Source organism: Ambystoma mexicanum, chromosome 5q (assembly GCF_040938575.1).
Source record: "Ambystoma mexicanum isolate Mex_15411 chromosome 5q, UKY_AmexF1_1, whole genome shotgun sequence".
NCBI lineage: Eukaryota > Metazoa > Chordata > Amphibia > Caudata > Ambystomatidae > Ambystoma > Ambystoma mexicanum.
This window is the reverse complement of record NC_090933.1, coordinates 1355540639-1355566593: the sequence shown is the minus strand read 5'-3', so window position 1 is coordinate 1355566593 and position 25955 is coordinate 1355540639.

Genomic DNA, 25955 nt, shown 5'->3' with positions numbered 1-25955 from the left:
ACCATGAGAACAGTATTGTCTATGGTGAAGGACCATGAGAGCTGGTCCCCTGTGCAATAAGGGCAAAAGGAAAGTGAGGACCATGAGAACAGTAGAGTCTAAGGTGAATAAGAATAACTGGTCCCCTGTGCAATAAGGGCAAAAGGAAGCTGAGGACCATGAGAATAGTATTGTCTGTGGTGAAGGACCATGATTACTTGTCCCCTGTGCAATAAGGGCAAAAGGAAGGTGAGGACCATGAGAACAGTAGAGTCTAAGGTGAATAAGAATAACTGGTCCCCTGTGCAATAAGGGCAAAAGGAAGCTGAGGACCATGAGAATAGTATTGTCTGTGGTGAAGGACCATGATTACTTGTCCCCTGTGCAATATGGGTAAAAGGAAGGTGAGGACCATGAGAACAGTAGCTTCTAAGGTGAATAAGAATACCTGGTCCCCTGTGCAACAATATGGGTAAAGGGAAGGTGATGACCATGAGAACAGTAGAGTCTAAGGTGAATAGGAATAACTGGTCCCCTGTGCAATATGGGCAAAAGGAAGGTGAGGACAATGAGAACAGTAGAGTCTATGGTGAAGGACCATGAAAACAGTGTAGAGTCTATGGTGAAGGACCATGAGAACAGTAGCGACTAAGGTGAATAAGAATAACTGGTTCCCTGTGAAATATGGGCAAAAGGACACTAAGCACCATGAGAACAGTAGTGTCTAAGGTGAATAAGACTAACTGGTCCCCTGTGCAATATGAGCAAAAGGAAGCTGAGGACCATGAGAACAGTAGCGTCTAAGGTGAATAAGAATAACTGGACCCCTGTGCAATAAGGGCAAAAAGAAGCCGAGGACGATGAGAACAGTAGCATCTATGGTGAAAAAGAATAACTGCTCCCCTGTGCAATAAGGGCAAAAGGAAGGGGTGGACCATGAGAACAGTAGTGGCTATGGTGAAGGACCACGAGAACTGCTCCCCTGTGCAATAAGGGCAAAAGGAAGGTGAGGACCATGAGAACAGTAGCTTCTAAGGTGAATAAGAATAACCGGTCCCCTGTGCAATATGGGCAAAAGGACACTGAGGACCATGAGAACAGTAGCGTCTATGGTGAAGGACATTGAGAACATGTCCCCTGTGTAATATGGGCCAAAAGAAGCTGAGCACCATGAGAACAGAAGCATCTATGGGGAATAAGAATAACTGGTCCCCTGTGCAACAATATGGGCAAAAGGAAGCTTAGAACCATGAGAACAGTAGAGTCTATGGTGAAGGACCATGAGAACAGTAGCGTTCAAAGGTGAATAAGAATAACTGGTCCCCTGTGCAATAAGGGCAAAAGGAAGCTGAGGACCATGAGAACAGTAGCGTCTACGGTGAAGGACCATGAGAACTGGTCCCCTGTTCAATATGGGCAAAAGGAAGCTGAGGACCATGAGAACAGTAGCGTCTAAGGTGAATAAGAATAACTGGTCCCCTGTGCAATATGGGCAAAAGGAAGCTGAGGACCATGAGAACAGTAGTGTCTAAGGTGAATAAGAATAAGTGGTTGCCTGTGCAATATGGGCAAAAGGAAGCTGAGGACCATGAGAACAGTAGCGTCTAAGGTGAAAGACCATGAGAACAGTAGTGTCTAAGGTGAAGGACCATGAGAACAGTAGTGTCTAAGGTGAAGGACCATGAGAACAGTAGCGTCTATGGTGAAGGAAGGACCATGAGAACAGTAGCGTCTATGGTGAAGCACCATGAGAACAGTAGCGTCTATGTGAGTAGGGTATACCATGCCACAGAAAATGTCCAGTCTGCACGCCCCCTTTCACTATAAACCCCCACCCCAAATCCCCTCTGTGTAATAACATTCATCAAGTTGACTTTCCCCAAAAATGCTAGTAAAACATGTAAGTAAGGGTCCATATTCCAATGCCCCGCACCGGGCCCCCAACCTTGCACGCATACACATTAGCCACCCGTCACTTGCCCAGTGGTGGCTGGTGATTTATTTAATTGAAGGGGTGTAAACATTTCCCCCAAACCAACCTAATGGGAATTGGGATGTCCCCCCCAGCCCAAGAAAAATGTTTGAATAATGAGTTCAAATGGTGAATTATATAACACACTTTTTGTGAAAATGTGGGTAAAAAGACAGCACATATGTAATAGGTTTTATAGTGTAACTCCAATCCAAAAATCCAATAGATGCAAGTCACCAACAGAGCATTAATGCTTTAATTAATGTAATCCTTTGCCATAAAAAATGCAATGCCGCAATAAGCAAACATGTCCACACTGGCTGAAAAATCAAGGCCACTCTAGGCACATAATAACACATAGGGCCTGATTCATAGAATGTTTTCCTATAGGACTGCACCATTATAAAATGCTTCTATGAATCAGGCCCTTAATGCGTTTGCTTTTGCCTTGATGATGCCCAGTAAATAATGCCATGCAACAGTAGGATATGCTTATAGTGGCTGCACCAAAATGCCAGTCTAACCACACAATAACACTCATCATGCTTACTTTATCATTGATGCCCATTAAAACAATGTGAAGCCACAGTAAGCAATGGCTAGACTGGCTGGATCAAATGTCTGTCTACCCACAAAATACCACTTTTGATGGTTTCTTTATAATAGATACCCAGACAAATATGCCATGCTACAGTAAGAAGTAACTAAACTGGTTGCACCCACATGCCAGTCTAGTACGGTAATAACACCTATCATGCTTACTTTATTATAGGCACCCAGGAACATTTCATGTCACAGTAAGACATGACTAGACCGGCTCCCCCAAAATGTAATTCTAGCCACTAATAACAGATATCATGCTTTCATTAACATGGATTCACATTAAAGTTATATTTTAGTGCACCCTCCTGCCAATCCCCCCCCACCACATGCCCCATCTCCCCACTACCCTGCTCTGCATACCCCCAAAATCATCTCCTTGGCCCAGCATTAAACATAAGCAAACACATTTACATAACATGCACTCGCGTATTCACACGTGCACCCATTCACCCATATCTCATATGCCCACTTATTAACACACACATTACACAATATACACATACACACACACATACACATTTGCAAAAGATATATTTTTCTTAGCTTTTTGGCCAATCTGTCCCTCTAAAGGACTATCTGCAGACAGGCCTCTGGCTCCTGTGCTCCATGCAGCCAGGAACCAGGGAGCTCTGGTTCCTGCCATGTGCACAGCATAGGAGCCAGAGACCTTTCTCTCATGCCAACCTGATCCATGCCCTGGGAGGGAGTGAGGGGCCCTTGGACTTCAAAAATAAATAATTTATTTTTCAAGTCACTCTGGCTTCAACAAGAAATTATTTCCATTTTTTTTTCCAACTCACTCTGACTCCAGAAAGAACTTATTTTAATTACTGTGACAGAAATAGATTCTTTCTGTCTGAAGTCAGTCAGAGTTCAAAAAGAATTGTTTTGTTTGTATTATGTACCAGGGGCCCGCCCCTTGGACATGGAGGGGCCGGACCCCTGCACTGCAGTGACTGCAGGGGCCCCCGCTACGCCATTGGGAGTTAGATAACTTGAACGGCAATGGATAACTAAACAGGAGATGGGTTACAGACCTGAGTTCCACGATGAAAAACATAGCACATGGGGGAGTTTTTAATCCTTCCAGGTGATTGGATTGAATAAACAGGCAAACATATTCTGTCTTATAAAGTGACACATATCCCCCTAAAACCTTCTGACTCTGGGTGTTGTATTTATCTATAGGGTTAAAGGATAAGTTCTTCTGGGCAGCCCCCCGACTTGGCAAGCCTTGATCAGGCCCAACAAATCTCTTCCCTGGCCCTCCAACCTTTCACAGTTCAACATTTCAAATCACCTTTTTATAACCAATATTTCGCAGCTGCAGTCTGCCCTTTCTAATTGTCCTGTGCCCTTAGAGGCCCTTATTCTAAAGGAATGTGTCTATGTGCACAGCGCCATTGTTTAAAGGAAGGTATCTTGGCCTCCTGCCATGAGGGTCTTCACACCTGCTCTGCCAGGCCCCCTTTGAAACTCCATTATGCCCTGGGTATTAGGGTTCCCTGTAGCAGTTTGGGGCACGTTTAAGCTAATCTCCTCCATGGCTGCTGAGGCCCATGGCCCACATTAGCTGGGAACTCCCCTCTTGGTGCGGTCCCTTGTGAGTGAGTCCCTTCTGAGTCCCTATGCTGAAAGAAAGGAGTCCATAAGGAGCACATAAGGCTGTCGCACAAATCTAAAGCTGTCCTCCGTCTCGAAACCAAACTAGCCCGATCCTAACCCTTCCATTACAAAGTAAAAAGCACTACCATTGAAAATATTAAGGGCCTCTTGCCCAGTTGGATGGTTTCTGCATTATCCCAGCTCCTTACCAATCAATGGGCCTCATTATGAGGACGGCGGTAACCCGCCATTGCTACCGGCGCGTTGTCGCCGTCCCCATAACACTGAACCCACCGCCTGATATTCCAGTGCCACCGGGACATTACAAGTCCTGGCGGTCCCTGATATCAGGTGGTTGCTAACGGTGCTTCCATGACAAATCTGCCTACTGGTGCCGTTGCGCCCGGCACGTCACACCTGCCGAGCGCAACGGCCCAGCAAGGCAGAGTTGTAGTGTGGTGGTCTGAAAGGGTGCCGGTACGGTGCGACCGGCACCGTTATTTCCCTCCTGCCTCACTTGTAATGAAGCCCAATGTCTCTGGGGCTGCTGGCCGTATTACAGTTTCAGCATGTAGGTTTTGTGAGGGCCTCCTGACCTTGGCATAAGGGAAAAGTAAATGTCCCTAGATCTCTGGGCCTGTGACTCAGTTTTACAGAAAACAAAGTCTTTTTATGTGTTCTTTGATAGCCAAGCATCTCTCAGCTTGTTTCGGAATCCCTTTGGTTCCTACCTCCCCCTGGAGACACAGCTTCACACACCCCTCGTGGGATGTCCACTGTCTCGGTCCCTCTCGTGTTTTAGTCTCTCACCCTAGTGTTGGTTATTCAGATTCTTGCCCTGTCTCAGAAATCCTTGTAGGCCTCTTCCACTTTCCTCCCTGTTGTGGGATATATGGATTCTCACCCCGCCTCGGGCTATCTGATGCCTCTGCTCCTCTTGGGGCTGTCGCTTTCTCACCTCTGTTTGGGGTATCTCTTGGCCGGTCCGCCCTCCCCCCAGTTCCGTGAAGGTACTGCGTACCTGCCGCACTGCAGTGATGTTCCTCGGGGGAGGCGGCAGCGTGGTTACACCATCTCTGTGGTCTTCCATGTCAGTGAATGGGCCTTGAGGCTTCTCGTTGGTTCCTGACCGGACTTCGGCGTCTGTTCCAGCAGACACTGATTGACCACATTTGAGGGGGTTGTGTCTCTTCTCAGTGCGGCCGGCTGAGCTTCTACGGCTCTCAGCTGGGTGCAGGGAGCAGGATTTCGAGGGCTTCATCCCTCCTCTGTGCTCCATGCAACCTGTGTGGGACTGCATCCTGACTCCGCCTCGAAGGGGTTGGGCCCTACTCTGCATCTTGGCTCCTCCACAGCCTTGAGTTTTGCACTCTAGCTTGCTCTGCTGCTCTTCCTCGTGTCGGTCTCTGCAAGGAGATAGAACACTCCATTGGTTTTGTGATGGCAACAGTACAGGGTCAGAAACCAAACCAGGTCAAACCTTCCCACAGTGATTCGGCGCAATCCCCAAATAACCAATGAAGACATTGGCTTCCTGAGACAAGCAAGGTTGACACCTATCCCTGCTAAGGGACTACCTGTCCTCTAAGGGGCGAATCACCCTCACTGGGATCCCACTTAGCCTATCCCGATAGGGTGTTAGACGTAGCGCTATCACATCCCAAGTTCCAAAGGCAGTGGCTCTGCCTTGGGGAGAGGGGACTAAATTCCCTCGATTCGTCAAACTACGCAGTTCTAAAGGCAGAGGCTACCTTGTGGGTGAAGGTCGCTCCACCAACACAGCCTGGGCCAGTGAATTCTTGATGCTCTTCACGGCCTGCCACTTTTGGCTTTGGGACAGGCTGGCTCGTCTGCACCGGTCATCATCTTCATCAGGGCAGCACCCCACACGCGACCTGGGGCATTGATCGTCCCTGTCATGCCCGAGTTGCCCCCCAGAGTGTTATAGGGCTCATAGGTCATGCCGCTAGTTCCTGTGCTGCCCGGGCTGGGCTGCCATCTTCAACAGGGCTTCTGTGCCCATGCAACATTGGCCATACTTCTTCTTCCAGCCCAACCTGATGGCCACCAAGCATCTGAGGCTGATGCTTCATCCTGGGCTGCCGGGCACATGTGGGCCAGGTATTGATATATTCTGGGCCTACCTGGTCAGGCCCTTGGGAAGAAGAGCTTGCCTTAGGCAGTGTTGACGCTTGGGCTATTCAGGGCACACATCCGAGGTGACGAAGTTCATGCTGGACCAGACCTGGCTTACTGGGCTGGCTTGCGGGGTCTCAGAAGCCCTCCCGGGCTGCTGAAGACCACAGCCCCCAGGTAATATCTCTACAACCTCTCCTTTCTCTGCAACCTTCAACCATTCTCTCCAAAGTTGTTTCTTACGTACTTTTTCATCCTGAAGCCCTCATGGCAGGTGAGTCCAAAGTCACGGAAGGGTTTCCCATTGTCGAGCCCCTGAAGATTCAAATTGTTCCCCGAAGTGAGGACCTCTTGGCACAGCCTGGTAAGTGAAGCACAAAGCACATATACACATCATACATGAACTGTTATAATCTCTTCATTGTGATGTGGATGTTAATACCATGTTACCAGTATCTACATGTAACCCCCTATCGAACCGGGCTCCATTTGGTCCAGGGGTTGCATGTCTTGGTCCCCTTTTCCTCATAGGGTATGGGTAATCGGCATCATCGGCTTTAGGAGGAGGAGGCAGATATAGCAGGCATTATTGACAGGGCGAAGCACGGACTAAAATACCTGCAGTCATTCCAGTGGGTAACCGTTAGCACGCCCCACGTCTCGGTGTTCGGTGCCCTGTACTGTTCTTCATCCTCAGACCTGGGATGAGGATGCTGATATACCAGAGGGCACTGGCAAGATGGGTCAAGAACTAGAAGAAGGGTTGTCAACAACAAGGTGAGTCGCAGTTACCATGTCCCATGCCCTACTCCCCATTTTCCCATACTCTATGGCTGATCTGTATCCTTGGCTCTGGACTTTAGGGGCAGTATTGTCAAGGAGGACCAAAGACCATCAGAACATTTAGCAGCACAGTAACCTCATTCATGCTTCATGCTTCAGGCCAGCCAATGACAGTGCATGAAATCTAGGACCCATTATAAGTGGCAGGACATCCTTAGTGTGACATTACCATCTAATCCAAGGACAAGGCGGCAGCAGCCTGGCCTCTCCACATATCATGGCCACGTGACCACAGTGTACACTCCGTGCCATTAGCCGGGCACTTTGGGAACGGTTGCAGTGCTTGTTTCCATGTTTGCTGACTTTTATCAGAGGCATGAAGGTCACAGGGATAGGAGCCTACTTAAGATTCTGAACACGCCGTTGGCTCTAGGTTGCTACTGAGCGCTATCCCAGAGCTGATCCGGGGGAAGAGCCATGCAGTGCCTGCTGCTTCTCGTGCTGGTGGCGCTAGCCCAGGGCCTGGTCAAGTGAGTACTCTGCGGGTCTGCCTGATGCTGTGTAGCCTGGAAGTTCTAAAGCAAGGTTACCAGTCAAATGGTCGAAAACATTTGGTCGACAGGACAATTGGTCGACACCATTTGGTCGAATGCCAAATGGTCGATTTTTTTTTTTTTTTACCCATTTTTTGGGTTTTTTTGGTTGGGTCCCCCCCCCCCCCAACCCCCTTTTTTTTCTTTTTTTTTTTTCCCCACACGAAAACCCACAAAACACATATATATATATAAAAAAAAAAAAATTCGACCATTTGGCATTCGACCAAATGGTGTCGACCAAATTGCAGTCGACCAGTTTGTTGTCGACCAGTTGACTGGACACCCTAAAGCAAGCCTTCCCTTGACAGCAGTCAGAGAGATAGGAGGCCATGGGAGGAGGACGTGTGAAAGGAACGACAAGGGAACTGGGGACGTCAAAGGAAGGTGGAAAGAGACAAGGAGGCACAGAAACAGAAAGGGGGAAACAGGACAATGGGAGACAGAGTGAGCGATGGGGGCAGTCAGAAAGTAAGAGGGCAAGAAGCGCTCCGAAGGAGGCAGGGATAACGATGAGCATGAAAGACACTAGGAGAGAGGAAACGAGAAGACATTGAAGTCAGAGGGGGAAGGGGCAAAGACATGGACCCATGGCAGTGGGGAGAATGATGGGAGGCAACAGATATAGGAGTGCGGGGAGAAGCCAAGAAGGCACAGGAGATGGGAGGGTCCATTCTGTGCATGGGGGCGCTGGGGGGGGAGGGGTTGCATATAAGGATATGCCGCGACAAAGCCCAAAGATCCGTCCGAACGAAAGTGGTCTCGAGTGTGGCGTTTGGAAGTCTTTACTGGTGGGAAGTAGTTGGATGTGTGCCTTGGGGCGTGGAGGGGTTGTGCATTGTTGTTTCTGTGTGTTTCGGGGGCATGGTTTGCTTATCCTGGGATATGAGCTGGAGTATGTGGGAGTCTTGTGAGGCATGATAGGGGGTACGGCGTTTGCAGTTAACGAATGCCTTATATTTGACTTTTCCTCTCAACCAGATTGAGAATCCTTTCATGTTCTTGAAAAGTATTGGAATTGGGGATGTTTCCTATTTTCAATCCTTCATCACAGGTAGATATAGTATTCAAGGTACCTACACAACTAATAAAAGAGGCAAGGGCAACACTTAGCTTCCATTTCTGGGGAAGCGTCCCCTGGTCTGCACTAAGGGCCTGACATACCCACCATCACCGTACAGCAAGGGTTGCCCTATACCCATAGAGTGATATACCACTACTGTACTTGAGAGCAACATTTGTACATATCAGTCATTTTAATGGCCACTTGGAAATCTTCTCTTATAAAGTGGGCAGAGGCACAGGCAGGGTATCCACTTCTTCCTTATTCACATGTCTCTGATGTTAGGCAGAAACCTGTGCAGTTCCCTCTGGGACCACTGCAAAAGGCTTAAGACTACAGGTGTTGGCAGTAAACCCGATTGGTAGCAGTCTGCACCACCCAGATTTACCTGGTAGCTGTGGCTGAGCAGTCAGACTTCCCTCAAGAAGAGTTAGGCAGTATATAGAGTATACACGATAGGTACAGAGGTACAGTAGCACAAGCAAACACTGACCAGAGCTTTGGTATAAAAGTATATAATTATTTAAAAACACACTTGTAAAAGTACACTAACACTAATATGGCAAGCAAGTTCAAACACAGTCACTATCAATATATAAATATCCCTGATTACTTATTGAACAAGTCTTAGTTAAAAAACCACTTATTTGCAGACAGAGGTGAGAGCTTATCCTAAGATGGCACTCCAATAAGTTAGCTAAAAACGGAGGGAAAAGGCAGAATTAGGAAAGCACACAATAACAACACTTTTAAAAGAACCACAGCAAGTCAGGAAAGGCAGAGTCTACTGTAGAGCAAGAAAGTTCATAGGCCAGGCCCACTCTTGGAGAGAGCAAGGTGGAATGTGTCCAAGATCACACAGTTGAATTATATTTTAAAAGTCTTTGCAGATAGTTCAAAAAAGAGTTGGATCAGTTCAGAGAAAGTTAGTTAACATGTCCCAGGTCACCCCAGGATAGAGAGTCAAGGATTTACGGGACACCTTGCACAGTCTGTTGCAAGGGAGACCAGGTGGGACACAGAACCTGAAATGGTGATAAAGCTCCAGCGGGGGCATATATTCCTGGCAGCGGGTGCAAGTCGGTGCTTCGTCCAGGGGAAGAGAAGACCTCGACGTGGAGGAAAGCTGGAGGTCGTTGCACTGCCAAGGAAGAAACCAGCCGCAGAGTTTCCCAGTTAAAAGGTACTACCCTTTTATTCACGGTAGTGGTGAAGCGTGGCTATCTGGCCGCTGGGGTGCTTGGCACAAGCGATTCGACCATGAGATGATCCAGGAAGGCGAAAAGAGGGCAAACTGGTTATCCCCACCAGTTCAGAGGAAGAAGACTCTCTGGGATGGAGATATTCTCTGTCGTCGGCAAGTGGTGAGGCGGTTTAGCAGGGCTCCACCGGTGGTGTCATCGTTGCAGGTCGGCTCAGCTTCTCCCTCTTCAGATTCTTTGGTCCTGTGGCGACTTCTGAAGCTCCAGTCCCTAAAGCCCTGCTTTTATGCAGAAAACCACCATTCATCAGTCCTAGCTGTCACTCAAACATGCTAATTGGTGAGCCGGGCGGCTCACCACTGGGCCAATCACACAAGAGTGCGACTTGAGTTGCCGAGGCAACTCAGTCCAGGGTGCCTAAACCCCCCTCCCACACATCCTGTAGACCCAGACAGAGTGGCACCACTTTTGGTGGCTTCTGTGCAGAAGCCCACCAAAAGTGGCTCAAAGGGCTCGACTTGGGTTGGAGTTACAGAGGCGAACCCAAACGCCATTTTAAAACCGAGTCCTGGCAAAAAGACCAGACTGGGGAATAAATATTAAATAAATAACCCGGTGGTATCTTTAACATTGCACCAAAAAAGTGGTGCGTTTAAAATGAATGGGAAAATCCCATAGGAAATATTCTGGCGGAATATTTTGCGTGGTAACCACTACCACCAGCCAGAAACTAGACGAGGGGGGACTGCATAGTGCCCCCTCAAAAAACAGACCCAGGGGCAATCTAATTACCCCTACCAGTACTTCCGCAATATGATGGTTTGTACTGGATCTGTTCGGAATTTGAGACTAGTAAAGTCAATGGTGACTTTACATGCCCTGGGAGACAGTAGTCAGTCCCAGGGTATGGAGTCTATGTTTGGGGGTCACTATGACACCCCTGTGTTACTGCACTGAGGGTGCTGTGTAACACACTTACCAAAAACACATGAAGCCCTATGGAGTAAAGGACCCCATAGTCCATAAAACACATTACAAAGTCAAAGGATATCTCAAATCATGTCTAAGAGTGGGAAAAAAAGAGTCTCACTCTTAGCAGGAGAAAAGAATAAACCCCAAAAATCCAGCAAAGCTGCTGGGGGACTCACTAGGTTTGGGAAATTACCCTATACAGAGTATTCTCCTTAACATCTGAAGTATAGTGCATGGGTAAACCAGTCTCCCTCGCCTCTCAGCTCCTTCCTCCAACTGACCCACACTCTAGAGCTCTGCAGTGTCTTGTCTTTCAACCATCTCTCCTGGGGTTCCAAGGTGCCATCCCTCCCCTCTGATGCCATGCCGCCTTCAACTCTTAAGTGATTGCATTGTACAATATAACAGCTTTCCTTACCAATGAGGTCCCCTCCAACATCAAATCAGCATGTATCACACTGCTCCTAAAAAAAAAATCCCTCGACCCATCCATTCCCACCAACTACCGCCCCATTACCACAGTCCCCTTCCTTCTCAAGAAACCAGACTGAGTTGCTTGCACTCAGGTCGTACAATTTGTTGAGCAAAACCACTTGCTTAGAATGAGGCAATCAGGTTTCTGCCCTAAGCACAGTACAGAAACAGCCCTCTTGGACCTAAACATCCAAATGGATACTATCAGGGACTCAGGCAACCTACGCATCCCCCTTCTATTAGACCTTTCTGCTGCCTCCGACTTTGTCGACCACGGCACCCTCTGTCAACACCGTAGCCAGCATTTCCCCTTTTTTGCTGGACGCCACTTAATGGATACACTTTGATGAGGCCACCGCTGATCCTATCCCTGCCCCACTCGGGGTAACATAGGGATCCTGCCTTCACCCACACTGTATAATACACCAAGCCCCTCTCCGACCTCCTTGACTCTTTGGGTGTGAGTGACACTAATTTTGCAGATGACACTCAAATACTCATCCCCATCACAGGTGACTTCACTAAAGACAGCATCGCAATGAACTCAGTGTATAGCACGATACAAAATCGGATGGACACTCATAATATCCAAAAAAAGCAAGGTCCTCGTTGTAGGCTCCTCCTTTCAGCTAAAACACCTTGCCTCCTTATTCTCCTCACTCAACGGCACCTCCATCCCTGTCCTGAAATAGGTCAAATCCTTGGGAGTCCACCTAGAAGGGGGGCTAACTGTGAGCTGGCATATAAATGCACCATCCTCTGCCGGGGCCTACACTTCCTGGCTCATATCACTGAGCAGGCAATTCTTAGCACCTGACACCTGCCTCACGCTCACACGAACACTGATGCTTTCCACATTGGACTACTGTAACGTGCTTCTCATGGGCACCCCAGCCTCTAATTTAGCCAAACTTCAGTTACTGCAAAATAAAGCCCTGCGAGCTTCCCTTGGGCTAAATCGTTCTGACCACATCTCGGCATTCAGACGTGAGGTTCACGGGCTGCCAATCAAAGCACGGAACAAATTAAAAACCCTATCTCTTGCTCACAAGTGCATCTACAAAGAGGCAGCCACCTACCTCAATGACAGTGGTGTCCAGTTAAAGTACTGAATACAAAAGGATCGAATGCCAAAGGGTCGACTCAATTTGACCTAAAACAAAAGGGTCGAATTTTTTTTTTAAATATCTTTCTTTTTGGGTTTCTGTTTTGGAAAAAAAGTGTTTTTTACCAAAAAAAAGGGATTTGGGGGGACCCCCCCAAAAATAAATAAATAATAAATAAATAAATGAAATTCAACCTTTTGGTTTTCGGTCCTTTTGATTCGACCCTTTGGTCATTCGATCCTATGCATTAAAAACTTTGACCTAGAACCAATGACAGTCTCCACCAAAAATGTCCAGTATGAGGGCTTAGATACAGTTGCTGTATCTCCTTGGCCACCCTTTGCTACAAGAGCAAAATGGCTGGAGGCGCCAGTGTTGGGGTCACTGCACCAACCCTCTAGCACACTCTCCCTGCTGACGTCAGAAATGAACAATCATATAGTGCATTCAAAAAACGTGTAAAAACCTGGCTCTTCGAGAAGTATGATTAATGTACTGCAGTGGACCTACTGTATGTACTTTTGCTTCTGTCCTCTGCTCTTTCTACCAAAGGCTGTGATACCCCAGGGCTTGGGCGTTATGCAAATTTCATGAATAAATAAATAACTAAATCTGCCCCGCGCATCACCGACGCATGCTAGACACAGCCTTCCAGGGGGCGGGGCGAGGGTGAGGTGGGAAAGCACTGACACTTTCATGCACTGGCCTTCATAAGCAAGTAGGATGTACCAGTCCTTTTGAGTGCATTAGAGTCCAGTCACCACTCGGATCTCTATAACAGTGGTAGTTACGTGATCCAGGGCCTACCTGAAGCACTCTCTGTTAGAGTGAAGACTAGGGTTAGAACCGGGTGGGCGCCTCATCAAATGGGCGACCCCCTATCAAAAGGGTCCCTTTTTTCAAAACACTTCAGTGTTATTTCGAGGGAGTTCTGTAAACAGTACATCTAAGACTTGAGGTATTTATTAATTCATTATGCATTCGTGTGGTTTCTCCCCTGCTTTTTCTTTTTATGTGTTTGTGTATACGCTTAGATTCTTTTTTTGGTGCAGTAAATATATGGCCTTGTACTTTTCTCCAGTATCAAAAGCATAATACACCAATATGCACCACCAGGCACTCAGACCATATGCCATGCTGGGCACTCCCCGTGTCAAATATTGCCTCAGCTATTGCCATTATGGTCATCGTATGCAAAAGGATATTCACTCAACTTTCACTCACATTCAAAGTTGCACTCTAAAGGCTCTTTGCTGCATGAATTCCCCTTCCTGAGCTACCTGGCCTGCTCTACGCTGGGGAATTCATCTTCCTGAGCTACCTGGCCTGCTCTACAGCGGGGAATTCACTTTCTGAGCTACCTGACCTGCACTACACTGGGGAATTCACCTTCCTGAGCTACCTGGCCTGCTCTACACCGGGGTATTCACTTCCTGAGCTACATGACCTGCTCTACACTGCGGAATTCACCTTCCTGAGCTAGCTGGCCTGCTCTACAGTGGGGAATTCACTTCCTGAGCGACCTGACCTGCTCTACACTGGGAAATTCACCTTCCAAAGCTACCTGGCCTGCTCTACAGTGGGGAATTCACTTCCTGAGCTACCTGACCTGCTCTACGCTGCAGAATTCACCTTCCTGAGCTACCTGGCCTGCTCTACACTGGGGAATACACTTTCTGAGCTACCTGACCTGCTCTACACTGGGGAATTCACCTTCCTGAGCTACCTGGTCTGCTCTACACCGGGATATTCACTTCCTGAGCTACCTGACCTGCTCTACACTGCGGAATTCACCTTCCTGAGCTAGCTGGCCTGCTCTACAGTGGGGAATTCACTTCCTGAGCTAGCTGACCTGCTCTACACTGGGAAATTCACCTTCCTAAGCTACCTGGCCTGCTCTACAGTGGGAAATTCACTTCCTGAACTATCTGACCTGCTCTACACTGGGTAATTCACCTTCCTGAGCTACCTGGCCTGCTCTACACTGGGGAATTCACTTCCTGAGCTATGTAACCTGCTCTACACTGGGAAATTCACTTCCTGAGCTACCCGGCCTGCTCTACACCAGGGAATGCACTTCCTGAGCTACCTGGCCTGCTCTACACCGGGGAATTCGCCTTCCTGAGCTACCTGACCTGCTCTACACCAGGGAATTCACTTCCTGAGCTACCTGACCTGCTCTACACTGGGAAATTCACCTTCCTGAGCTACCTGGCCTGCTCTACACCGGGGTATTCACTTCCTGAGCTACATGACCTGCTCTACACTGCGGAATTCACCTTCCTGAGCTAGCTGGCCTGCTCTACAGTGGGGAATTCACTTCCTGAGCGACCTGACCTGCTCTACACTGGGAAATTCACCTTCCAAAGCTATCTGGCCTGCTCTACAGTGGGGAATTCACTTCCTGAGCTACCTGACCTGCTCTACGCTGCGGAATTCACCTTCCTGAGCTACCTGGCCTACTCTACACCGGGGAATTCACTTTCTGAGCTACCTGACCTGCTCTACACTGGGGAATTCACCTTCCTGAGCTACCTGGCCTGCTCTACACCGGGGTATTCACTTCCTGAGCTATCTGACCTGCTCTACACTGCGGAATTCACCTTCCTGAGCTAGCTGGCCTGCTCTACAGTGGGGAATTCACTTCCTGAGCTACCTGACCTGCTCTACACTGGGAATTTCACCTTCCTAAGCTACCTGGCCTGCTCTACACCGGGGAATTCGCCTTCCTGAGCTACCTGACCTGCTCTACACCAGGGAATTCACTTCCTGAGCTACCTGACCTGCTCTACACTGGGAAATTCACCTTCCTGAGCTACCTGGCCTGCTCTACACCGGGGTATTCACTTCCTGAGCTACATGACCTGCTCTACACTGCGGAATTCACCTTCCTGAGCTAGCTGGCCTGCTCTACAGTGGGGAATTCACTTCCTGAGCTACCTGACCTGCTCTACGCTGCGGAATTCACCTTCCTGAGCTACCTGGCCTACTCTACACCGGGGAATTCACTTTCTGAGCTACCTGACCTGCTCTACACTGGGGAATTCACCTTCCTGAGCTACCTGGCCTGCTCTACACTGGGGTATTCACTTCCTGAGCTATCTGACCTGCTCTACACTGCGGAATTCACCTTCCTGAGCTAGCTGGCCTGCTCTACAGTGGGGAATTCACTTCCTGAGCTACCTGACCTGCTCTACACTGGGAATTTCACCTTCCTAAGCTACCTGGCCTGCTCTACAGTGGGGAATTCACTTCCTGAACTACCGGACCTGCTCTACACTGGGTAATTCACCTTCCTGAGCTACCTGGCCTGCTCTACACTGGGGAATTCACTTCCTGAGCTATCTAACCTGCTCTACACTGGGAAATTCTCTTCCTGAGCTACCTGACCTGCTCTACACCAGGGAATGCACTTCCTGAGCTACCTGGCCTGCTCTACACCGGGGAATTCGCCTTCCTGAGCTACCTGACCTGCTCTACAGCAGGGAATTCACTTCCTGAGGTACCTGGCCTGCTCTACACTGGGGAATTCACTTCCTGAGCTACCTGACCTGCTCTACACTGGGAAGGCTGCACCAGTTTCTAAAACAACAATTCTGTTCACTTTTCCGATGACGGATGATGGTCTAGCCACAGCGTGCCATTAATTCTTTTTTTTTAATACATATTTTTATTGAGAGAGTAGGTCAGCAGCAAGACACAATATAAACATATCAAAACATAGCTTAATTATTTTAAAGCCTTCAATTTAAGGGAGGTGGGGAAGAGGAAGACATCACAGTTTTCAGACATGAGAGCAACCAGTACAAGAGTAGTAGACATTGCAGATCAAGGCGAGGACCCAGGTGTTGCATCAGGGTCTGAGTCCAGGTCGCACAGGTAAAAGCGTAGCAATGACCAAATATCTTTGCGGCGACATGGTGACGGAACCAACAATACAAATAGTTCAGGGGGGAGAGAGTCGCCGGGATGGCCGTGATATCTTCAAGGAGCCTCGCGACTTCCTTCCAGAACTCCACAATTAACGGACATGACCAGTACATATGATAAGGCCTCGCATTGGGGGCGTCACATTTGGGGCAGGCACCTGTGCAATTTTCCACAAATTTAGCTAATCTGGCAGGGGAAGTGTGTAATTGGTTTAAAACTTTGAACTGAATCAGCCGGAGCCCAGCATTCATGGACACTGATCGAGTAAGCTGACAATACCGGGCCCAGCGGACCTCATCTATCTGAGTGCCCACGTCTCGCTCCCAGATTTCTCTCATCGTGTTGCGCGATGGGGAATGGGTCTGCACCAATGAATATAGCATAGAGACCCCCTTGCCGTGACCGTCCATGGACACTATTGACCTATTGCATGCATGGGACTGGGGTTCCTGCGGAAATGTCGGCCACTTCGCCGAGAAAGCAGCCCTTATCCTGTAATATTGAAGGCGTTTAAGGTGGCCCATCCCCACTGCTTCAGTAAAGCCTGTGAGGTCACAGAACTCACCATCTGGGAACATGTCGCGTAGTGTGAAAAGCTTGTTAGGGTCCCAGGATTGCTGGAGGGCTTGATCAAATGTGGGGGAAATGCTGGAGAAATCCCACAGGGGGACTTCCGGGTCGTAGGGGGATCCCAGTCCTAGCCTCTTGTAAATTCTGGCCCAAGCATGAGTGGTCGTGTATACCGGATCGAACGGGCATATGTCCCCATAGCTTGGGTTAAGAAGGACTGAGCGTATGTTGTTTGGGCGAACAGAGTGCTTTTCAATCAATATGTGGGGGGCAGTGTCCTTTGGGTCAGACCAATGCTTTGCAAATTGCGCTTGCGCGCATAAATAATAAAGCTCGAAGTCTGGTGCCGTGATGCCTCCCTGCACGAAAAGGCTCAACCACCAATCCCATCCCATCCTGGCAGTTTTCCCATTCCAGATAAACGAGGATGCGAGTGATTTAAGTTTCAAGAAGAAGGGTTTACCAGGCCAAAGTGGGATGTTATTGAAGTAATATAGGAGCTTGGGGAGGACCACCATTTTGAGTAGCGCAACTCTGCCATACAGGGATAGTGGAAGGCTAGCCCACATCTGAAATTTGGTCGAAAGGGTTGACAACAGTTCCCCATGATTGTGCGTATATAGCAGGGTTTTATCTCTGGCGACCATTACCCTAGGTAACGTACCTTGGTGGGGGCAGGTCTAAATCCCTCTATTTCAGCTAGGTCTCCCGTGCCGTCAGTAAGGGGAAATATTTCTGACTTCGGTACATTAATTCTATAACCCGAGTGTTCTGAGAATTCATGTATGTCGGACATGATGTGTTGCACATTTTCTTTGGGGTCACGGACATATAGTAAAGTGTTGTCAGCGTAAAGTGATATTATCTGAGGGGGGCCGGTCATCCTAAGACTTCTGTGTGAGTGGTTCTGACGTATGAATTCCGCCATTGGTTCAATGGTCAGAGCGAAAAGTATGGGTGAGAAGGGACATCCCTGCCTGGTCCCCCTGTGTAGGTGGAATGATGGGGAGAGAGTGGTGTTAGTCAGGACCTTAGCTGTCGGTTGTGTATATAATAATCGGACACAGTTGATATAGTACTGGCCGAGACCAAACCGCTCCTACACCAGAAAGAGGTATGCCCAGAAAAAGGAGTCAAAGCCTTCTTGGCGTCTAATGCGACCACGGCCGCCTTGGCATCTGGGTCTATCTGTGCCATAACATTAAATAGGCGTCTCAGGTTGAGAGCCGTGGATCGGGCTGGTATAAAGCCGGCCTGGTCAGGATGAACCAGGATCGGCATGTATGGCAGGAGTCTGGTGGCCAGCACTTTTGCGAAGGTTTTTGCGTCAGTGTTGATTAAAGACAGGGGTCGATAGGACGCCATGTCTTGTGGCGGTCTACGGGGTTTCAAAAGGACAGTGGTGATTGCTTCTCGCATCGATTCCGGGAGAACCCGCAGGCTCATTGCCTCTTCCCACACTTTCAGCAGTATCGGGGCCAATTCACTAGAGAATTCTTTGTATAGTTCCGCTGGAAGGCCATCCGAGCCAGGGGAACGGCCGCTCGATAGAGCTTTTATTGCCTCTGCAATCTCCTCTGATGTGATTGGCCTGTCTGGTATATGACGGGTTTCGGCCGTTAATGTGGGAAGGTCGAGATTATCTAGATATTGAAACGTGTCCTCTTTGTTTTTTTTTATCGTGGTTGGAATAGAGGGAGGAGCAGAACTCAGTAAAAGCGGAGTTAATGTCTCGGTCTCTGTTTACCGTCCCTCCAGTCGGTGTCTGTATGCTCGGGATCGGGTTATGGTGCCTATCAGTTCTAAGCATGTTGGCCAGGAATCTCCCAGCCTTATTGATTTCCCGATATCGTCGGGCTTTGGCTGGTGCAGCCATATAAAGAACTTCTCTATGGGCCAACTTGTGGAATTCTTTTAGCGTGGTATGTATTTGCGACAGGGTTCCCTTATCCTGTGTGATGCTGTACTCAGTCTGTAACAGGTCAATTTTTGTCTCGGCCACCCCCAATTCCTCACGTACCGACTTCAACATACCAATCGACTTGCCCAGGATGGCTCCCTGGACCCAGGCCTTGAATGCATCCCATAGTGTGGCATAGGTGGCAACCGAACCCTCGTTTAGTTCTAGGAACTCCGCAATCTCTGTATGCAACGATTCGCATATGCTGGGGTATTTTAGGATTGCAGGGGGCATCCTCCATCTTCTCGCCGGGGGGGAGACATCACTAAAGTTAATGTCAAGCGATACCGGCGAGTGATGAAAGGGTACGGGGATGTATTTCACATTGGGAGATCGCCCCAGATAGGGACTGACTAACGATCCAATAGTCAATGCGCGAATGAGAATCGTGCACCGACGAGTAAAAGGTGTATTTCTTCTCGCTTGGGTGTAATGCACGCCATGCATCTACCATACCCATCTGTTCCATTAATTGTGTTACTACCAGTGCGGCCTTGGAGGGGGTTCTGGGGACAGTCGATGAGCGATCCAGGGATTGGTCCAATATCATGTTGAAATCGCCACCCCAGAGTATTTGTGTCTCCCCAGATGATGATAGCATATCCAGTATTGTGCAATAAAACTGTGGGTCATCTAAATTGGGACCATAGGTATTAATCAGAAGCACTTGGTACCCCACCAATTCCCCCCCCACCAGTACGTATCTACCCTGTGGGTCTATATTGCTGGACTGATATTTAAAACACAATTTGGGGTGTATGAGAGTCAACACTCCTCTGGATTGTTCTGAGTATTCTGTATAGTACCTGTGCGACCCCCACCTCGGTAAAAGTTTAATATTGACCTGCCCAAGCGCATGCGTCTCTTGCATAAAAAGAATATGAGGGTTGTGGCGTGTGATGTATGCTGTGATCTTCCTTGCCTTAATCGGGTTATTTAACCCCCGGATATTCCAGTAAAGGAGCTTAACATTCAAGCCCTTATTGACCTGTGTCATGGTCGTACCTGAGACTAGGCATACGTCCATACTCCCGCCCCTGTCGCAGGGAGAATGGGTATCCCGCTGCAAAATCACTCTTTATTTTAACCGCTATAACAACCCGAAACATGGGTTCCCCCAACAAGCCCGGCATTTCGTACGGCAACACCGTATCCCTATTCCACTCCCAACCCCCTCCCGCATCATCAACCCCAACTGGACGATGTACCCCTAAAACCATAACCTAGGAACACTCCTGGGGGTGTGAGCTGCACTCATACGACCGCCGACCCAGGAAATCTGCACGGCTCCATTCCAACAAACATTTACATTCAGGGCCACCCTGCGGCCTTCAATTTAAAACATTATAGCAGTGTGGCATCAAAAAACATATCACCCCGCGGGGTCGTCGGGCTCCACCGCGCCCTGGGGTGGCAGATTCTGGTTCCCGGCCTGTTCCCGGGTCGGTAGAGGGATGGGGGCTTCAACGTAGAGCATGGCTTCGGTTGGATTTTCAAAAAAGTGAGACCTGCCTCCATGCTGAATTCTCATTTTCGCTGGGTAGACAAGGGAATACGGGACCTGGCGGAGTCTTAGTTGTCTCTTGACAGGCTCATAGGATCTCCTAAGTGATTGCACATTGGTGGAAAAGTCCGGATATATGTGGATTCTGTTGTTTTCATGGAATAGGGTGCCCTTATCCCTGGATATCCGCAGGATAGCGTCCTTGTCCCTATAATTGAGAAGGCGGGCAATTATTGTACGAGGTGGAGCTCCAGGCCTGGGTGGAGGTGAAGATGTACGGTGTGCTCGCTCCACAAGGAAATGGTCCAAAAAGGAGTTGGAACCCAGGAGTTCCTTCAGAAGGGCCTCTACCTGGCGTTCCATAGACCCTTTGCCAAATGTTTCAGCCACCCCAACCAGACGGATATTGTTCCTCCTGGAACGGGATTCCAAATCCTCGCATTTGTCAAGGGTTTTCCGGAGGTCCTCTTTCAACTGGGCAATATCGCGGCCATGTTGTAGTATCGAATTTTCATTGATAGCAATCCTACCTTCGGCCTCAGTAATCCGTGTGCTTTCCCTGTCCACCCTCGCCTTCAAGGAGCTGATTGTTGCCCCTATGTCATCCAATTTAGTGTTCACCGCTAGGAAGCCGTTCTGAACCATAGCCATCAATCGGTCCATCCTCTCCTCCATTGGCAACTCGGGTTGACTGTCCACTTGCTGCAACGGGGGCGCTGTGGACCCGCTGGGCTGGGAATTGGCAAAGGAGTCCATTGGGCCTGTTTTCTTGGGCCGTGCTCCCTTCTGCTCGTATCGGCCCATGTGTAGATTCAAGTAGACCGCATCTTCCAGCGCCCCCAGCCCCGTCCGCCCCAACGTATGGTACGGACTCTATACAGGATTGGTAGTGAGCTTAGACCCAGTTATCGTGCAGGAGAGGTGTGTAAAGGTTATCGCCCAGGGAGGGCTGTAGCCGGATAAAATGTCCCCTCCTCGGCAGATCCTGTTCGGGGTGTCCACCCTCCTCATGCGTTGCCCCACCTGTTCTTACGTGTTTTAACGTCCGTCCACATGTGGAGGGGCACTCCACCAGCAGGAGATATCAGGGGAGCCAAGGGCAGCTCCGCAGGCTCGGGAGTTGGATCAACAGTGGCCCGCATAGCACGGCGGCTGCACACCACGCGGCCGTTGGTGGGGGACCACCGCATTCACTGTGCCCCCAGTACGCGGCGGTGATATATACCGACGTGGCACCCTCACATTAGCTGGCAGAGATGGTCCGATCACCTCCAGGAGTTTGCTCTACAGTGGGGAATTCACTTCCTGAGCTAGCTGACCTGCTCTACACTGGGAAATTCACCTTCCTAAGCTACCTGGCCTGCTCTACAGTGGGAAATTCACTTCCTGAACTATCTGACCTGCTCTACACTGGGTAATTCACCTTCCTGAGCTACCTGGCCTGCTCTACACTGGGGAATTCACTTCCTGAGCTATGTAACCTGCTCTACACTGGGAAATTCACTTCCTGAGCTACCCGGCCTGCTCTACACCAGGGAATGCACTTCCTGAGCTACCTGGCCTGCTCTACACCGGGGAATTCGCCTTCCTGAGCTACCTGACCTGCTCTACACCAGGGAATTCACTTCCTGAGCTACCTGACCTGCTCTACATTGGGAAATACACCTTCCTGAGCTACCTGGCCTGCTCTACACCGGGGTATTCACTTCCTGAGCTACATGACCTGCTCTATACTGCGGAATTCACCTTCCTGAGCTAGCTGGCCTGCTCTACAGTGGGGAATTCACTTCCTGAGCGACCTGACCTGCTCTACACTGGGAAATTCACCTTCCAAAGCTATCTGGCCTGCTCTACAGTGGGGAATTCACTTCCTGAGCTACCTGACCTGCTCTACGCTGCGGAATTCACCTTCCTGAGCTACCTGGCCTACTCTACACCGGGGAATTCACTTTCTGAGCTACCTGACCTGCTCTACACTGGGGAATTCACCTTCCTGAGCTACCTGGCCTGCTCTACACCGGGGTATTCACTTCCTGAGCTATCTGACCTGCTCTACACTGCGGAATTCACCTTCCTGAGCTAGCTGGCCTGCTCTACAGTGGGGAATTCACTTCCTGAGCTACCTGACCTGCTCTACACTGGGAATTTCACCTTCCTAAGCTACCTGGCCTGCTCTACACCAGGGAATTCGCCTTCCTGAGCTACCTGACCTGCTCTACACCAGGGAATTCACTTCCTGAGCTACCTGACCTGCTCTACACTGGGAAATTCACCTTCCTGAGCTACCTGGCCTGCTCTACACCGGGGTATTCACTTCCTGAGCTACATGACCTGCTCTACACTGCGGAATTCACCTTCCTGAGCTAGCTGGCCTGCTCTACAGTGGGGAATTCACTTCCTGAGCGACCTGACCTGCTCTACGCTGCGGAATTCACCTTCCTGAGCTACCTGGCCTACTCTACACCGGGGAATTCACTTTCTGAGCTACCTGACCTGCTCTACACTGGGGAATTCACCTTCCTGAGCTACCTGGCCTGCTCTACACCGGGGTATTCACTTCCTGAGCTATCTGACCTGCTCTACACTGCGGAATTCACCTTCCTGAGCTAGCTAGCCTGCTCTACAATGGGGAATTCACTTCCTGAGCTACCTGACCTGCTCTACACTGGGAATTTCACCTTCCTAAGCTACCTGGCCTGCCCTACAGTGGGGAATTCACTTCCTGAACTACCTGACCTGCTCTACACTGGGTAATTCACCTTCCTGAGCTACCTGGCCTGCTCTACACTGGGGAATTCACTTCCTGAGCTATCTAACCTGCTCTACACTGGGAAATTCTCTTCCTGAGCTACCTGACCTGCTCTACACCAGGGAATGCACTTCCTGAGCTACCTGGCCTGCTCTACACCGGGGAATTCGCCTTCCTGAGCTACCTGACCTGCTCTACAGCAGGGAATTCACTTCCTGAGGTACCTGGCCTGCTCTACACCGGGGTATTCACTTCCTGAGCTATCTGACCTGCTCTACACTGCGGAATTCACCTTCCTGAGCTAGCTGGCCTGCTCTACAGTGGGGAATTCACTTCCTGAGCTACCTGACCTGCTCTACACTGGGAATTTCACCTTCCTAAGCTACCTGGCCTGCCCTACAGTGGGGAATTCACTTCCTGAACTACCTGACCTGCTCTACACTGGGTAATTCACCTTCCTGAGCTACCTGGCCTGCTCTACACTGGGGAATTCACTTCCTGAGCTATCTAACCTGCTCTACACTGGGAAATTCTCTTCCTGAGCTACCTGACCTGCTCTACACCAGGGAATGCACTTCCTGAGCTACCTGGCCTGCTCTACACCGGGGAATTCGCCTTCCTGAGCTACCTGACCTGCTCTACAGCAGGGAATTCACTTCCTGAGGTACCTGGCCTGCTCTACACTGGGGAATTCACTTCCTGAGCTACCTGACCTGCTCTACACTGGGCAGGCTGCACCAGTTTCTAAAACAACAATTCTGTTCACTTTTCCGATGACGGATGATGGTCTAGCCACAGCGTGCCATTAATTCTTTTTTTTTTATACATATTTTTATTGAGAGAGTAGGTCAGCAGCAAGACACAATATAAACATATCAAAACATAGCTTAATTATTTTAAAGCCTTCAATTTAAGGGAGGAGGGGAAGAGGAAGACATCACAGTTTTCAGACATGAGAGCAACCAGTACAAGAGTAGTAGACATTGCAGATCAAGGCGAGGACCCGGGTGTTGCATCAGGGTCTGAGTCCAGGTCGCACAGGTAAAAGCGTAGCAATGACCAAATATCTTTGCGGCGACATGGTGACGGAACCAACAATACAAATAGTTCAGGGGGGAGAGAGTCGCCGGGATGGCCGTGATATCTTCAAGGAGCCTCGCGACTTCCTTCCAGAACTCCACAATTAACGGACATGACCAGTACATATGATAAGGCCCCGCATTGGGGGCGTCACATTTGGGGCAGGCACCTGTGCAATTTTCCACAAATTTAGCTAATCTGGCAGGGGAAGTGTGTAATTGGTTTAAAACTTTGAACTGAATCAGCCGGAGCCCAGCATTCATGGACACTGATCGAGTAAGCTGACAATACCGGGCCCAGCGGACCTCATCTATCTGAGTGCCCACGTCTCGCTCCCAGATTTCTCTCATCGTGTTGCGCGATGGGGAATGGGTCTGCACCAATGAATATAGCATAGAGACCCCCTTGCCGTGACCGTCCATGGACACTATTGACCTAATGCATGCATGGGACTGGGGTTCCTGCGGAAATGTCGGCCACTTCGCCGAGAAAGCAGCCCTTATCCTGTAATATTGAAGGCGTTTAAGCTGGCCCATCCCCACTGCTTCAGTAAAGCCTGTGAGGTCACAGAACTCACCATCTGGGAACATGTCGCGTAGTGTGAAAAGCTTGTTAGGGTCCCAGGATTGCTGGAGGGCTTGATCAAATGTGGGGGAAATGCTGGAGAAATCCCACAGGGGGACTTCCGGGTCGTAGGGGGATCCCAGTCCTAGCCTCTTGTAAATTCTGGCCCAAGCATGAGTGGTCGTGTATACCGGATCGAACGGGCATATGTCCCCATAGCTTGGGTTAAGAAGGACTGAGCGTATGTTGTTTGGGGCGAACAGAGTGCTTTTCAATCAATATGTGGGGGGCAGTGTCCTCTGGGTCAGACCAATGCTTTGCAAATTGCGCTTGCGCGCATAAATAATAAAGCTCGAAGTCTGGTGCCGCGATGCCTCCCTGCACGAAAAGGCTCAACCACCAATCCCAACCCATCCTGGCAGTTTTCCCATTCCAGATAAACGAGGATGCGAGTGATTTAAGTTTCAAGAAGAAGGGTTTACCAGGCCAAAGTGGGATGTTATTGAAGTAATATAGGAGCTTGGGGAGGACCACCATTTTGAGTAGCGCAACTCTGCCATACAGGGATAGTGGAAGGCTAGCCCACATCTGAAATTTGGTCGAAAGGGTTGACAACAGTTCCCCATGATTGTGCGTATATTGCAGGGTTTTATCTCTGGCGACCATTACCCTAGGTAACGTACCTTGGTGGGGGCAGGTCTAAATCCCTCTATTTCAGCTAGGTCTCCCGTGCCGTCAGTAAGGGGAAATATTTCTGACTTCGGTACATTAATTCTATAACCCGAGTGTCCTGAGAATTCATGTATGTCGGACATGATGTGTTGCACATTTTCTTTGGGGTCACGGACATATAGTAAAGTGTTGTCAGCGTAAAGTGATATTATCTGAGGGGGGCCGGTCATCCTAAGACTTCTGTGTGAGTGGTTCTGACGTATGAATTCCGCCATTGGTTCAATGGTCAGAGCGAAAAGTATGGGTGAGAAGGGACATCCCTGCCTGGTCCCCCTGTGTAGGTGGAATGATGGGGAGAGAGTGGTGTTAGTCAGGACCTTAGCTGTCGGTTGTGTATATAATAATCGGACACAGTTGATATAGTACTGGCCGAGACCA